Source organism: Peromyscus californicus, unplaced genomic scaffold (assembly GCF_007827085.1).
Source record: "Peromyscus californicus insignis strain IS unplaced genomic scaffold, ASM782708v3 Scaffold_22__1_contigs__length_63687245, whole genome shotgun sequence".
Classification (NCBI taxonomy): Eukaryota; Metazoa; Chordata; class Mammalia; order Rodentia; family Cricetidae; genus Peromyscus; species Peromyscus californicus.
In genome coordinates this window covers 58,209,760-58,225,778 of record NW_026294525.1, presented here as the reverse complement: position 1 = coordinate 58,225,778, position 16,019 = coordinate 58,209,760, and positions in this window count along the sequence as shown.

Below are 16,019 nucleotides of genomic sequence, written 5' to 3'. Positions count from 1 at the left end.
TTGGGCTTATAAATAATTAACCCAGGCCCAAGTTTTCCAGGCAAGCTGATGGAAAACTATTTTAAACTAACCTTTAGGAGTGGTATTAGGGGAGTGTCTCTCCACCATGTCTTTTGGTTATTTAATAGTTTTTTCAAATTAGTGAGCCAAAAGAATACAACTCAGATAAGTATTTCTTCTGTTTAAAATAGATCAGAACTTCAAAAGCTAATTATAATTTGTTCTGGAAGATCTTTATGACTTTTTACTAAAACAATATATCTATGTTATTGTGCTTAAACTTGCAATTTTATTTTTCTAGATGTTCAGAAATACAAACTTTGAACTTGTAATCCTCCTGCCTCAGTCTTGCAAGTGCTGGGATTACAAGCATGCACCATATGACATAGAAATTGCTGTGCAATTCTTGAACTGGTGGAAAATCAACCTCAGTGTAAGCCACCACACTGGTTCCAGGCCAAATGACTCCTAACAAGATGGTTACCAAGTTCCAGTATAAGAGCCCTGAGCAGCTCCAATGTCAACATAGTCCAATTGTACACTGGGGACCCACAAATGACCAACCAGGACTCAGTCATCATTGGTCACTCTGAGCAGTGAGGTAGGGACCCAGCAGCTGCTGTGGTCCCAGCCTCACTGCTATTGTCACTTACCCTAACACCACTTCCCAGGTAGGGATCAGTGGACTGGGTGTGAAGGTTGTTATGCCACTTTATGTTATGCCCAGGCAGGGACAAGAAGGACATCATGGAGAAGATTTAGGATCAGCAAGATGGTACAACACACACAAAAGATGTGCTCATTAATTTTTGTCAGCTTGACACAAACTAGAGTAAGCTGAGAGGAAGAAACATCAACTGAGGAATCACTTTCATCAAGTTGACCTGTACGTGTGTTCATGGGACACATTTGCTTGGTTAATTACCGATGTGGCAGGGCCCCGCCCACTGTAGGCATTGCTACGCCTGGGCAAGCCATCCTGTGGGTTGCATTAAAGGCAAGCTGAACGAACCACGGAAAGCAAGCCATTCAGCAGTGTGCCTCCATCGTCTCTGTTTCAACTCCTAACTCCAAGTTTCTACCTTGAGTTCCTGCCTTGGAATTTTACTGGTTAATCATGGGTGTGAGAGGGCCCAGTCCACTGTGCATAGCCACTCCAGGTTATATAAAAAGGCAAGCTGAGCAAGCCATGGAAAGCAAACCAGTCAGCAGCATTCCTCTTACTAATGATCCTCAAGAGTGTTTTTGAGAGCTTATTATGTTCTACAGGTAGTTTTTGGGTCATAGGAGTTGGGGGTCACAGTGCGAGTGGGCAGTACTCCTCTTTGGCAGTGCTTTCGTGTTGCTTGAGTATTTCACATTTGATCTTTAGTTTGTGATGGTGTTTAGTTGGTAGAACCTTTACGTGGTGCCTGGTGAGAGGTGGTTACATAGGGGGTGCTTCCCTTAGAAGGGACTAATGTAGTTCTCAAGGCATGTATTTAATTTATGAGGAATTGAGTTATGATAAAAGAGTGAGCTTGACCCCTCCACACATTCTTGACTTTCTGTCTCTTGGGTCATCTCTTCTTCCTGCATATACTTTTATTATGATGCTATTGCTTCTATTGTGATACAGCCAAGGAGGCCATCATCAGAGCTGGCATTATGTTAAGGCTGAATTGGGATTATATAATTGTTTGTGCTGGATATTAATTACTTTAACTGAAATTATATAGAGTTCACTATGCGACATCAACTTTCCTAAGATATCTGCCATAAAACTGTGATTTGCTTGAATTAATCCAGAAACTAAAGAAATGGTGTCGTATTCAGTTGTTGTGGAATATTCCTTTACACTGTGTGAAGATGTGTCACTGTGATTGGTTTAATGAAGAGCTGAATGACCATTAACTAGGCAGGAAGAGGTTACGTGGGACTTCTCGGGGACAGAGAGCTCTGGGAAGAAGAAAGGAGATGCAGAGATGCATCAGCCTGAGAGAGAGAGAGAGAGAGAGAGAGAGAGAGAGAGAGAGAGAGAGAGAGAGAGAGAGAGAGAGAGAGAGAGAGAACTGCAGGGGGAGAGGTAAAAGCCATGAGCTATGTGACAACATGTAGATGAATAGAAATGGCTTAATTTAAGTTATAAGAGCTAGTGGGACAAGCCTAAACTATAGGCCAAGATTTCATAATTAATAATGTCTCTGTGTCATTTTTTGTGAGCTGACCACCCCCACCCCCACCCCCACCCACTCCCCCCAAAATTCTGCCTACAGTCACTGTTCTATTGCTGTGAAAAGATGCTATGACCTTGACAACTCTTACAAAGGAAAACACTTAATTCAGGCTGGCTTGTACTTTCAGAAGTCCATTGTTGCCATGGCAGAAAACATGGTAGTGTGCAGCCAGACATGGTTCTGGTGAGGGAGCCTAGATCTCTACACCTGGATTGGCAGGCATCCAGAAAAGACAGTGACACTGGTCCTGGCTTGAGCTTCTAAAACCTCAAAGCTCACCCCCAGTGACACACTTCCTCTGACAAGACCACATTTCCTCCCACAAGGCCACCTCTCCCAATATTGCCATTCCCTATTAGTCTATGGGGGCCATTTTCATTCCAACCTCCAGAGATGGTGAATGGACACTACAGAGTGAAGCATCCATATGAACTGAGTTGTTTCCAGGGTCGTTTCTATTGACTGCGAGTGCTATGTTGTGCCAAGTTTGGGCCTCTGCCTTCCATAACAATGGATGAAGTATTTCTGTAATTTACCCAGAACCTACAGTTATTAAGACTGCAGAGTTTCAAGTTTTAAGACTCAGCTGTGTTTGTTTTCGAATCTTTCCAGCTATACAGAGCAGGTCTGTCACTCTAACACCTCAGACCTGCTACCTTTCTTCCTTCCCATGCTTGCTTCACTGACGTTGAGATAAGAAGAAAGAGGGAAGAGAGCTTTCTCTGTCTTAATGCTAATCACAATGCAGCTATTAGTTTTCTCAGAGTGGCAGGTTATCAAGTTGGTAATAGTAACTATTATACTAGGTTTGTGCTTTGTTTTGTTTACTTTAGAAAATTTTTAGGAAGGTGGTGAATGGAGGTTATGGTAGTTTGAATGGAATTGGCCCCCATAAGCTTATAGGGAGTGGCACTATTAGGAGGTGTGGCTTTGTTGGAGTAGGTGTAAGCCTTGTTAGAGGAAGTGTGTCACTGTGGGGGCGGGCTTTGAGGCCTCCTTTGCTCAAGCTATGCCCAGTGTGACACATAGTCCACTTCCTGTTGCCTGCAGATCAAAATGTAGAACTCTCAGCTCCTCCTCCAGCGCCATGTCTGCCTGCATGCTGCCATGCCCTGCTGTGATGATAGTGGACTAAACCTCTGAAACTGTAAGCCAGCCCCAATTAAATGTTTTCCTTTTTAAGAGTTGCCATGGTCTTGGTGTCTCCTCATAGCAATAGAAACCCTTACTAAAACAGAGGTGATCAATAGCATGTAGATATGTTGACAGACGATGAACAATGGCTAAATTTTTGGATCCTGTGAACTGGGAACAACCAGCTCACAGCCAGAGTTCTTGTAGGTGAAAAATTCATCATCAGGGTTAAATTAAGTCTGAAAATATTACAAACTTTCAAAATGTATTTGTATAGTAAATTCACATTATGTAAGGATTTTAATTTTCTATTTGTGTATAACTCAATTTGGAATCAGGATTAGGTAAGGCTAAGTGAAAAGACAAAAGAAAAAGGTTTAGAAATCAAAACCTTCAAACTCAACAGGCACAAGGAAGTGCCATGATTGGCATGGCTCCCCTTCTCTGTCTTCAGTTACTCTAGATAATGATGGTGTTATATAGCAAAGCAAAGTGTCGTCATATTCAGCTAAGAATATGGACACTGCCATGTAACAGATTTTAAAAATTGTTTAAATTGAATCTAAAACACATACAACAAAATCTATTTTATAAGTAAAAAATGTGATAATTTCTCAAGATGGATAAACTCATGTAAATACTTAGGTCAAGAAGCAATCAGGCAGTTTGGACAAATGGAATCATTATTTTACTGTTTTGTGTCTGGCTTCTTTCACTTGGAATTATGTTGAAGAGAATAAAATATTGTTGTATGGAATTGTGTGTATTCTATTTGTGTAGTATAATTGAAAAGTATAACTAAATAGTACTCCATTGTGTGGATATACTGCATGTTGATTTTCATTCTATTCTTGATAGACATTTTGTTAAATCCAAGTTTCTGGCTATTATGAAAAGTGCTTCTATGCCCATTTAAAAAAAATCTTTTATTGAACATATGTACACTATCTTTTGTGTAATAGGGTCATATGATTAGCATATGGTTAGCATTTGTAGCTGCTGCCAGATATGTTCCAATATGTTTGTTTCAATTTACACTCCCACCACCAGTGTACGACAGTTTAAGTTGGTCTACATTGTTGCCAACACTGCATATATTTTTTAAGGGCATTTGGTAGTATTTTGCTATGTTTTTTTTTTAATTTTTATAATTCTGATGCCTCAATTGTGTGCCTTAAGCCCTTAAATGTCTTTTTCTATTTTTAATTGAATTGCATTTTTCCTTTTCTTTTTTTTGCATTTTTTGTTATTGGTTTATGGTTCTTCATGTATTTTAGGTACAAATTTGTATTGTATTACTACATTGCCAAGATATTTCATTATATCATTTTCTTAATATTGTCTTTTGATGACCAGAATTTTCCAGGATTTTTTAAAACATAATTCTTTGTTAATTCTTTGGGAATCTGACATCATGCACTCCAAACTTCCAGTCCCTCTGTATCCTCCCCTCACCCCTGCAACATGCCCCACCTCCCAAATCAATTAAAACCAAACCAAACCAACAGAAATCCTACCCTGCTCCTCTGTCTTTCAAACACGTCTTCATTTATCCTACTGGCATTGGGTGCTGTAGTATGTCACACAGTATACGCTTTTGTCCAACCAGCCCCACCCACAAAACGTTCATTGCGATGAGTCATTGGTCTGGTTCAGAGCCTCTGGCACACTGTCATCACTGGACCCTCACCTAAACTCCTTTTGGATATCCTGCTGTTGTTCTGAGTCATGTGGGTCCTGGGGCCATTCTGCAGGACTAGTCCCTTTATGCACTCTAGCAGGACATAGAAGGGGTAGATGCTAGGGTGGGCCAACCCAAGGCCCAGGATGTGGGTCTCAGTGGTAGGTGAGCTGGTAGGTCAAGGCCACTGGGATACTACCACCCTTAGGCAAGGGGCAGTGCCAGCTCTCCTAGGCTCATACCATTGGGGCCAGCTCTTCTATGCCCATGGTAAGGGGTGGGGCTATCTCTCCTGAGTGTGTGGGGTAGGGATGTGGGATCAAGTGGGGTGGGTGGGGGATGGGGTTGGGATGATGGGTAGGGGGTGGGGGATGGGCAGGCAGCTCTCCTGCTATAGTGACCAGTGAGGAGCAGGGCCAGCTATCCCAGGGCCAGTGAGGGATAGCTGGGCATGGTTCCTATGACTCACTGTGGTAAAACAGGCCATGGATGTCATCACAGACCCCAGCTGCAGCAGGATCACAGACCTAGACATGGTCCTAGGCAACAGCCTTGGCCCAGATGTCACCCTGGTCCTGGGTGGCAAGCAACATCAGTGCATTCCTCACTGCCCGCACCTCTTCAGACTTGCCTCTTACATAGCACATGAACTATCCCACTCCTCTTCTCCCATTTCTCCATCATATATTTGCTGATAAGAATGGCACCCACCCACCCAGTGCTGCAGGCAGATGGCACTGTGAGGACCCAAGCTGCCCTGTGGGTGTCTTTCCAATTTTCAGTTTTGATGAAGTTCAATTCATAATCTTTTGGATAACATTAGCCCTGTTTGAATATCTGACTATTCCAAAGTCATACAAATCCTTACATATTTTCTTTTAAAAGTTTATTTTTGTATCTTTTACAATCAAACTTTTAATCTATTGATACATAGCCACACAGGGATACACCCTCACTCCCCCCCCCCCATTCCATATGGATGTCTGTGATGGCTATTCTTGGTCAACTTGACTACATCTGTAATTAAAACTCAAGCAGCTGGGTACACTGCTGAGGGATGTTTCTTGATCTGGTCTTCTGATGTCAGAAGACTCACCCTAAATCTGGGCCACATCTGTAGCAGCCTATGTAAAGGACATGGAAGAAAGAAACTTTTGCTTTTTACCTGCTTGCCCTCATTCTCACTAGCAAGTTCATCTATCCTGCTGCTGAGGCATTCCTTCACTGGTATTAGAGCCTACTTTTTTGGGATTCTGAGATATATTGAAGACATACATTGAGAACATCAGAGACATTAAATAAGAAACCATCAACAATTAAGTGCGTTGAATCAGATAAATTAATATTTATAATTTACTATAGTTTTTATCTTATTTTAAACCTTCCTCCTGAAATGCAGATAGGGAAGATGTATTTTTGTGGTTTTAGTAAGTAAAAGGAGTAGAGGACCGTGACGGATGGAATTATTAAATGGAAAACATCTACTTGAAATTGAGGCTTTAAAAAAATTCTTATCCAGTGTCAAAAGTAACTGTGCGGCTACTTGTCAGTCTCATTGTGAAGCCAACGGAATAGCAACTGGAAGGGTAGAAGATGACCATTGCTAGATGTGATTGTTCATATTATCACCTTCACAGGATCTAGAGACACCCAGGAAACAAGCCTCTGGTGTGTCTTTAATGGATTTTCTAGGCAGGGTTAACTGAGATGCTGCATAAATGTATGTGGCACCATTCCATGAACTGGGGGCCCAGACTCCATTAAAAGAGAAAGGAAGCAGACACTGTGTTCATTGCTCTCTGCTTCCTGACTGCGGCTGCAATGTGTGGTTGGCCGACTGAAGTTCACCATGACCTCCCCACCATGATGGACTGTGTCCTTAACCATGAGCCCAAATAAACTCTTCCTTTCTGAAGTTGCTTTTGTCCTGCATTTAGTCACAGTGACAAGACAAGAAACTAAAGTGAAAAACTGGTTCTGGGGAATGGGGCCTTTGCTATGTTAAACCTGACCATGTGGCCCACAGGCTTTTGGCATTGGCTTGTGGCAGAAATGTGGAAGCATTTGTAGGTGTGGGATAACACAGCCCTATACTGTTCTAAACAGAGGCTAGTAAGCCTCTCATGTAGGAGTTTGGACAAGGCGAATACTGAGAGTAACACAGATAGCAGAGATCTGGTGCATGGAATTTCAAGGAGAACTTGTGGAATAATCTTTTTGTACACTGTGAATATGTGTCACTTGGATTGGTTTGATAAAAAGCTGAATGCCTAATAGCTAGGAAGGATTTTTGGGACAGAGAGAATTCTGGGAAGAAGGGCGGAGTCATGAAGAGTCATGAGGAGTCACAAAAAGACACCAGGAGACACAGAGGAAGCAGGATGGGTAGTACAGAATAAAGGTAACTGAGTCATGTAAAAGAATATAGATTAAAAGATATGGGTTAGTTTTAGTTGTAAGAGCTGTGGGACAAACATAAGCTACAGGCCTAGCTTTCATAATTAATAGCAAGTCTCCATGTCATTTTATTGTGAGTTGGTGGCCCAAAGAAAAGCCTGCCTACACATGGCACCCAGGGTCTGGCCAGGTATATCTACATAAGGCCTGAGAAAACTTAAAAAAAAATCAGAACACTAAGTCAAATGTGGCTTCCTGGTGACTATGGTCTCAGGTAGGCTCAGAGTTGTACAGAGACAGGGCTACTGGCCGCTGCCTGTGGCTGGAGCCAGCTGCCAGTGCCATGTGCTAAGCTGAGCTTCCAACAGCAGGTGACTTAAGATCTGTCTCACACTGCTACATCACCTGCAGCACAGCTCAGCCTAGCACATGGTACTGGCACATGGTGGGTGACACAGCAGTTTAAGATTTATCTCACAGGCTGGAGAAATGGCTCAGAGGTTAAGAGCACTGGCTGCCCTTCCAGAGGTCCTGAGTTCAATTCCCAGCTCCCACACTGGGACTCACAAATATCTATAATGAGATCTGGTGCCATCTTCTGGTGTGCAGGCATACATGCAGGCAGAACATTATATACATAATAAATAAATAAATCTTAAAAAAATTTGTCTCAGCACAACAGACTGCTGGCAATGGTCGAGAGACAGCCCGAACTGACCTACTCTGGTGATGGGATGGCCAAACACCCTAATTGTTGTGCTAGAAACCTCATCCAACTACTGAGGGATCTGGATGCAGAGATCCATGACTAGGCCCTGGGTGGATCTCTGGGAGTCCAATTAACGAGAATGAGGAGGGTTTATATGAGCGAGAATTGTTGAGACCAAGGTTGGATAAAGCACAGGGACAAATAGCCAAATGAATGGAAACACATGAACTATGAACCAATGGCTGAGGGGTCCACACTGGATCAGGCCCTCCGAATGGGTGAGACAGTTGATTGGCTTGATCTGTTTGGGAGGCATCCAGGCAGTGGGACCAGATCTTGTGCTCATTGCATGAGTTGGCTGTTTGAAACCTGGGGCCTATGCAGGATTGTTTGCCTCGGCCTGGGAGGAGGGGACTAGACCTACCTGGACTGAGTCTACCAGGTTGACCTCAGTCTGTGGGGAAGGCTTTGCCCTGGAGGAGATGGGAATGGGGGGGGGCGTTGGGGGGAAGGTGAGGGGGACGGGAGGGGGGAGAACAAGGGAATCCGTGACTGATATGTAGAACTGAATTGTATTGCAAAATAAATTAAAAAAAAAAGATAAAAAAAAAAATAAATAAATAAAAAATAAAAAAAAATAAAAAAAAAAAAAAAAAAAAATTTGTCTCATGTGATCAGAGAACACTACAGAAGCTCAGTAAAGACAGATGCAGAAGGGAAAAAAAACCCTCTAAACAGGTTTCAGTGTATTTAAAAAGTGTGTGTAGGCTTAAGAAAGAAAAGAAAATGTGTATAGGCAATCATAGAAAAATAAGTAGTTTATACTTAATAAAATAAAGTCTTTAAGGAAAGAATAAACTAATATAAAAAGGATAAACCATGTAAAGATGGTAAATACACAGAAAGTCTGGATCTTATATGGGGTTGTGTTATTTTTAAAATTTTTGAATACTAATGAATAGACAACAGCTTCTGGGAGACATTGGACTGTGGAAGGGACTGCTGAATTAAACCAACCTTTATATTTTAAGAATGTTGTAACTTTAAAACGGAAGTCAAAAAATGTATTATGTTGGGGAAGATATTATGCTTTTGCTTCCACAGGAAACAAAAGGCTGTAAATTCTTTTCAGGTTAATAGAGATAAGGTTTGACCAGGAAAGACCTCCTGAGTATCTTGGCTACAGACATGGGAAAGGAAACCAAGAAAGACTATGGGATAGGTGATGTGTAAGCTGATCCCTCTGCATGGAAACAGCTTGAAAATGAGATGAGACATGACAAATCTTGTTGGCTAAGAGTCCTCATGACTTGCTATTACATGCCATCCTTTCATATGGCATGGATAGAGATTTATATTACAATTTGGTTATGCAGTCCAAATGGACTTATAAAGTTGACAGATGCCTTTTACCTGCTCAAATATAGAACAGAGAATCATCTATAACTCACTTGTGCACAGCACATATTCCATACTTGTGTTAATACAGATATACGTGCTACCTTTAAAAGTTCCCGTGTTTTCAGAGCAAGGGGACCAGACACTAATGAAAATGGGTGGCTCAGGTGACCCAGCCTATTAGAATGCCTCTGTTACAGAATAGCTTCTAGGCTGCTGGCTGGGATGGTCCAGCCTCAGACTATTCTAGCTAGGACTTATTTTCTCAGGCTACCCCAAAGATTCAAGCACCCCTAGACAACAGGAAGCAGTCTAGAGAAAGCAATACCTGCATTCCCAAGAGATGGGATGGTGGTTATTGGCCAATCAGTGGGTTACATGTGTTTGTCATCATTTGGGGGGGTTGGTTATAAGTTGTTATTGGTCATGGTAAAGAAAAAATATAAATAAAGGAGTTAGATTCAAGGATTTCCTTCTGAAGGCAAAAAGGGGGATATAATATAGAAATAATGAGATAAAAGGGTAGATTGTTGAGTCTACTTTTAAACAATCACTAGTCTCAAATATTTTACATTGGTATGGATTTTGGTATATTGATACAAAATTTAAAGTTATTTTTGTTATACTGAATATGTTTCTACTCTTGTTTGAGTTATTGTGCTTATGCAGCTCATTTAAAAGCATAATGTATAATTAACAAATGCAGGTTAATAGTCACTTATAATAATCAAACTTGTAGTCATATTAGGTATGTTTTCAAGGTTAAACAAATATATTTTAATAGATAGAGGCTCCTTAAATACTTTAAAGATCTATAGAATATGGTATTTGAAATGTTTTAATAACCTAAGGCTTTTTATGACAGTAAGACATGTCTGCTCCTGGCAGTATCAATTTACTTCAAAAATGGATGAGGGGCATCAAAAACCTCCATATGAAGTTTTCTTTCTATGTGGCAAAGCCAGCCAATTGAACAAGAAATTGCCCCTGCCTCCACTACTGACAGTATGCTATCCAAACTAGACAAGCAAGACACAAAGAAAAATGACTGCCTAAGTTGTCCAAGACAGGGTAGGACAGTCCTTCAAAACTCCTGCTTCACAGAAAAGTCTGTGAGATATTCTAGACCTGTAGGCCAAAGATGGGTGCACCAACCTTGCAGAGAAACCTTGGTGTGACTTTCCAGGCAGCCAGGTATTTCTGCCGTTTTAGTTTTGGAAGTTGCTTCACTGCACTTTCTGTTTACTAAGGTAATATTATATCCTTCTGCGGTCTTTGGTGAATGTGAAGACTAGGTAGTTATAGTTACACTCTTCCTTAGTTATGCTAGAAGTTAAATTAGGTACAGAGCTTTGGACTCATTAATATAGAATAAATAATGGAAATTTTTTTTTCAAATATGCCAAATACAAATGGACTGGACATTGTAAATGTAATTCTTACCTGATAATTGTTCTTATTATTTATAGTTTTATTATGTTAGAGTTAAACCTTTCTTTTTTATTTAGACAAAAGGGGGAAATATTGTGGAATAATCTTTTTGTAAACTATGAATATGTGTCACCCAGACTGGTTTAATAAAATACTGAACAAACAATAGCTAGGCTGGATTATTGGGGCAGATAGAATTCTGGAAAGAAGGGCAGAATCATGAGGAGATGCCAGGAGACACAGAGGAAGAAGCATGGGCAGTACAGACTAAAGGTAACCAAGCCATGTAAAAGAATGTAGATGAAAAGATATGGGTTAATTTAAGTTATAGGAGCTAGTAGGACAAGGCTAAGCTAGAGGTCAAGCTTTCATAATTAATAATAAGTCTCCACATCATTTTTTTGTGAGCTAGCCACCCAAAGAAAAGCCCAACTGCAAGAACTAGAACTCTGTCAGGAATAGGGCTAGGTGTCACTTGTGTTAGAAACCTGGTTGTGTTATTCTTATGTCCTGAGAACTTGAGTGAGGCAGAATTTATAAGTAGTGGACTAGTTTGCTTGGCAGAGGCAATCTCCAGAAAAGATGGCCTCCAGGGTGTGGCATGACTGCTGCTTAGTCTTCGACTAAATCTGTGGTAAGAGAGAGTAGAAATGTATGAAAATTGTGAAGTTTGATGAGGAAAGAAACGCATAGCAGTTTAAAGTTGCAGATCAACAGGATGCTGAGAAAACCACTGTAATTATTAGAGAGATTTGTACATTTAAAATGACATCTTCTGTTCTGTACTGGGACCATAAGAAAGATACCAAGTAGACAAATTTCACATATTGAGGGCTTGCCAAATTCTAAATTTATTTCAAAGAACAGGGCCTGAAATGATATACCACTGAGGGGTTTCTTCCTTGAAAATGACTACCTAAGGATTGTTCCAGCTAAGCCTAGAAGGCATGCAAAGGCTGATACAGTAATGGCTTAATGGGGGTCCAAGCTACATCTTGAGTTGACTGTAGAATTTGGCAGCATGGTTCATGTGGTACAAGTTTTAGAGTCATGATAGATACAAGATAAAGCGGTCATGGTCAATTGTGACAGGGTTCCAGAATGCCATTAAATGTAAGCACTGTGTGCAAGGGGCAGATTCTCTGCAAGGACTGTTTGGGAAGTTACTATGTAGAGCTGTGAAGTTGGACCTTAGGTTTCAGTGGAGATCCCAGATTATTGAAGATGCCAGGACCATAAGAAATCCATCAAGGGAAGTAGTATGTGTTTAGTAGAGCCATCCCAAGAGAGAGGCTATGTGTGCTGCAGGCAACAGAACTTGGAAATGGCTCCAAGTCCTTTGAAATCCAGGTGGTTTTGTCAGGAACCCTAGATGCCTGACATGAAGCTGCAGGAGTTGGTGTTTGCTCTTCTGGGTTTCATTTTATTTTTTGTTCAGTCATTCTTTGCTATGTCCCCATTCTTTTCGTTCAGAATAGAAATATATAATATAATATTTGTTTAACTATGTAAAGATGTGTTGGATTTGTTTATTATATAAAAATGTGTTGCTGTTTTTACCTTGCCTGCCTAAGGCACCTGATTGGTCTGATAAAAAACTGAATGGCCAATAGTGAGGGAGGAGGTATAGACTGTACTTCCAGGCAGGGAGAATAATTAGGAGGAGTAGTAATTTAGGCTTGGGAGAGAAAGAAAAAGAGATGCCAGGGAGATGCCAGGGGACAGCCAGCCAGACATGGAGGAAGCAGCAAAGTAGGACATACAGAATGAAATAATGTTAGAAAGCCCCAAGGCAAAATGTAGGTAAGTAGAAACAGATTAAAGTTAAAAGAGTTGGTGGGACAAGCCTAAGCTAAGGCTGAGCATTCATAATTCATGATAAGTCTCTGTGTATTTGGGAGCTGGTTGTGTTGTGGAATATTAGCTTAAGATGTGTTACATTCATTTATGCTGTGGAGTATTTGTTTAATGATGCAAAGATGTGTTGCATTCCTGTATGTTGCATTTGTTTAACTCTGTAAAGCTGTGTTACTTTGCCTACCTTAAACTCCTGATTCGTCTAATAAACAGCTGAACAGCCAATAGCTAGGCAGGAGAAAGGGTAGGTGGGGCTGGCAGGCACAGAGAATAAATAGGAGGAGAAATCTAGGCTGGAGAGAAGGAGGAGAAGCAAGAAAAGGAGAAGGAGAGGAGAACACCAGGAGACAGCCACCCAGCCACACAGCCAGCCACAGAGTAAGAAGTAAAGAAAAATATATAGAATAAAGAAAGGTAAAAAGCCCAGAGGCACGGGCAGTGGTGGTGCATGCCTTTAATCCCTGCACTTGGGAGGCAGAGCCAGGCAGATCTCTGTGAGTTCGAGGCCAGCCTGGTCTACAGAGCAAGATCCAGGACAGGCACCAAAACTACACAGAGAAACCCAGAGGCAAAATGTAGATAAATAGAAACAGGTTAAATTAATTTAAAAGAGCTAATGGGACAAGCCTAAGCTAAGCCCTAGCATTCATAGTTAATAATAAGTCTCTGTGTCTTTATTTGGGAGTTAGTTGTCAACTCAAAGAAAATCCCATCTATGTGCTATTGTGTGTTGACATTGTGCTATGCTGATTTTTGATTCTATTGGACTCCAAAGTTAAAAAAAAATTGCTGGTGTCTCAGAAGTTTCTATTCTTTCATTGTTGAACAATGTTTGAACAGTTGACTGCTTTTGAAGTTGAGTTGAATTCATTTTGGAGTATGAGATGGTCCTGAGCCTGTGGACATTAGGTAGAAGGTTATAAGCCAGGCAGAACTACAAAGTGAGTTCCAGGGTAGCCAGGGCTGTTATACAGAGAAACTCCATCTTGAAAAACCAAAAAAAAAAAAAAAAGTGAAAAGTTATAGCTTGAAAGTGTTATGTTTGTATGTCAAAGTGACAAGAGGTAGAGTTGTGATGATTGATTTTGATTGTGAGCTTGGCCAGATTGAGAATCATCCATGAAACAAATCTATGAGCATGTCTGTGAGGGTTTGTGTAGACCGAGGTAGTTAAGATGGGAAGGCCTATGAAAATGTACGGATAGCTCTCTCTGTTCCATGGGTAGGGCTCCCAGGCTCTGTGGAAAGAAGAAAGTGGAGTTTCTCTTTCTGCTTCCAGACTGGAGTTGGACTGCCACCAGCTGCCTCAAGCTGCTGCCGCCATGGTTTCCCTACTGTAGCCTCAAACTGTGAGTCAAATACACCCTTCCTACTGTCGCCCTCATCAGGCATTTTGTCATAGCAACAAGTGAAGTGACTAATACACTAACGTTTATGTAGAATTATACTGTCTGAAGGTCTAGGATCCAATTTATGGTGCGTTGTATTACTTTTCACTAAGATCAGAGAAGCCTTCCTGGTATAAAACCATATTAGATTTTGAGCCAGAACAAGTAGGTGGAAATTGTTCTCATGGCAGAGAGTTTGGGATGGTTTGGATACCCCTGCACATTACCACATAGATCCTGGAGCTTCTCTCTTGTAAGCATCCTGACTTGGTTTTAAGTCACAGTCCTCTTAGGTCATTACTTGACAAGAACAGTGTTTTGTTTTTTAGAAGGCCTGGTTCTTGGTTTGCTCCCAGCTTCACTGTGGGATGACTGGCAGATAAAATTTGGGTATATTTAAGGTGGACCATGGAATGATTTCTGTCATGATGATGCTACATGTACATTGTACAAAATCATATTCAACGCCACTATGACCCCTTTATCTTACTTTTGTGTGTGTGTAAAGTCAGGACACTTAAAGCCAACTCTAGGATTCCTATTTAAGATGGCCAAATAGAAATTGCTGTGAGTGTCTCTCCCCACAACGCTTCTGATTTTAGTTACGTGCATATCTTATTATGCATAAACATAAGATGCTAAATAGAGAATTTTCCTTAAAGGTTACTAGTAGAGACAGTTTTGCCTTACTGCACATAGACCCCAAACCAGTTCAGGTCTCATTCTTCATAGCTAGTTATATTAGGAATATGAATAGACAGCATCTAAATTTGATGATGGCCATGGGCAGAGAAACTCACTCTTTTGTTCAAGGATGGGAATGTGTGTATCCCATTGCAGGCAGGGGATATAGGGGTCCTAAGGTTGCTCAGTGCATTGTTTGGAGAGGGGCAAGTATGCACAGTGAAGGAACTAGGTTGCCAAGTATATTATTGCAGGTGTGTGTGTGTGTGTGTGTGTGTGTGTGTGTGTGTGTGTGTGTGTGTGTGTTGGATGCACATGAGAGTGCAGGTGTGCTTACCTGAGATTGTACTTGCAGAGGCCAAGAACAGGGTACCTTCCTCCACTACTCTTCATGGCCTCCACCTTATTATCTTTGTACAGGGTCTCTCACTGGACCTGAAGCTCCATGTTGTTAGGCCAGCTGGCCAATGGACTCTCAGGGTCCCTCTATATCTTTCCCTCAAGGCCAGGATTACAAATATGTGCAGGCATGCCTGGCTTTTCTGTGGGTCTGGGGGATTTGAACTCATGTCCTCACACTTGCAGAACAAACGTTCTCACCACCTGAGCCATTTCCTCAGCCCCTTCTTCTTTAGGACAATAATCTTAAATATCTGTGAAGACTCTCTGAGTTGTTACCGACCATAATAAAGCTCCAATTTAGTCCTTAAAATCCATGGAAAATCGAATGTTCAAACTTCTGGAAGTAGCTGGTTCTCAGTAGCTGTGACCAGGGCCTTTGATGCCTCTGGATAGAACCTGTCTTATCTCTGGGTGTTCTGCGTGTCAGCATGGTCTTTTCTAGTTTTCTGACAGAGAGCTGAATAAAGCCACCAATGTTAGTATTTTTTCCCACATCTTGTCTTCCATTAGCACAAAGGACTGACCTAATTTTTCATTTTCAGTCCAGCGATATCCCAGAAAGCCTTCACTTAGCTCAGCTGGAATGAGGTGTCTACTCCTGAGCCAATTAAATGGGCAATGGCGTAGGATCAACAGGGGACTTTTATGTCCCAGGAACCATTTGGAGGTGTTAGTCATGCCAAGAGTGACAAGCCCTTTAACACATTTTGGAGTGATTAGTT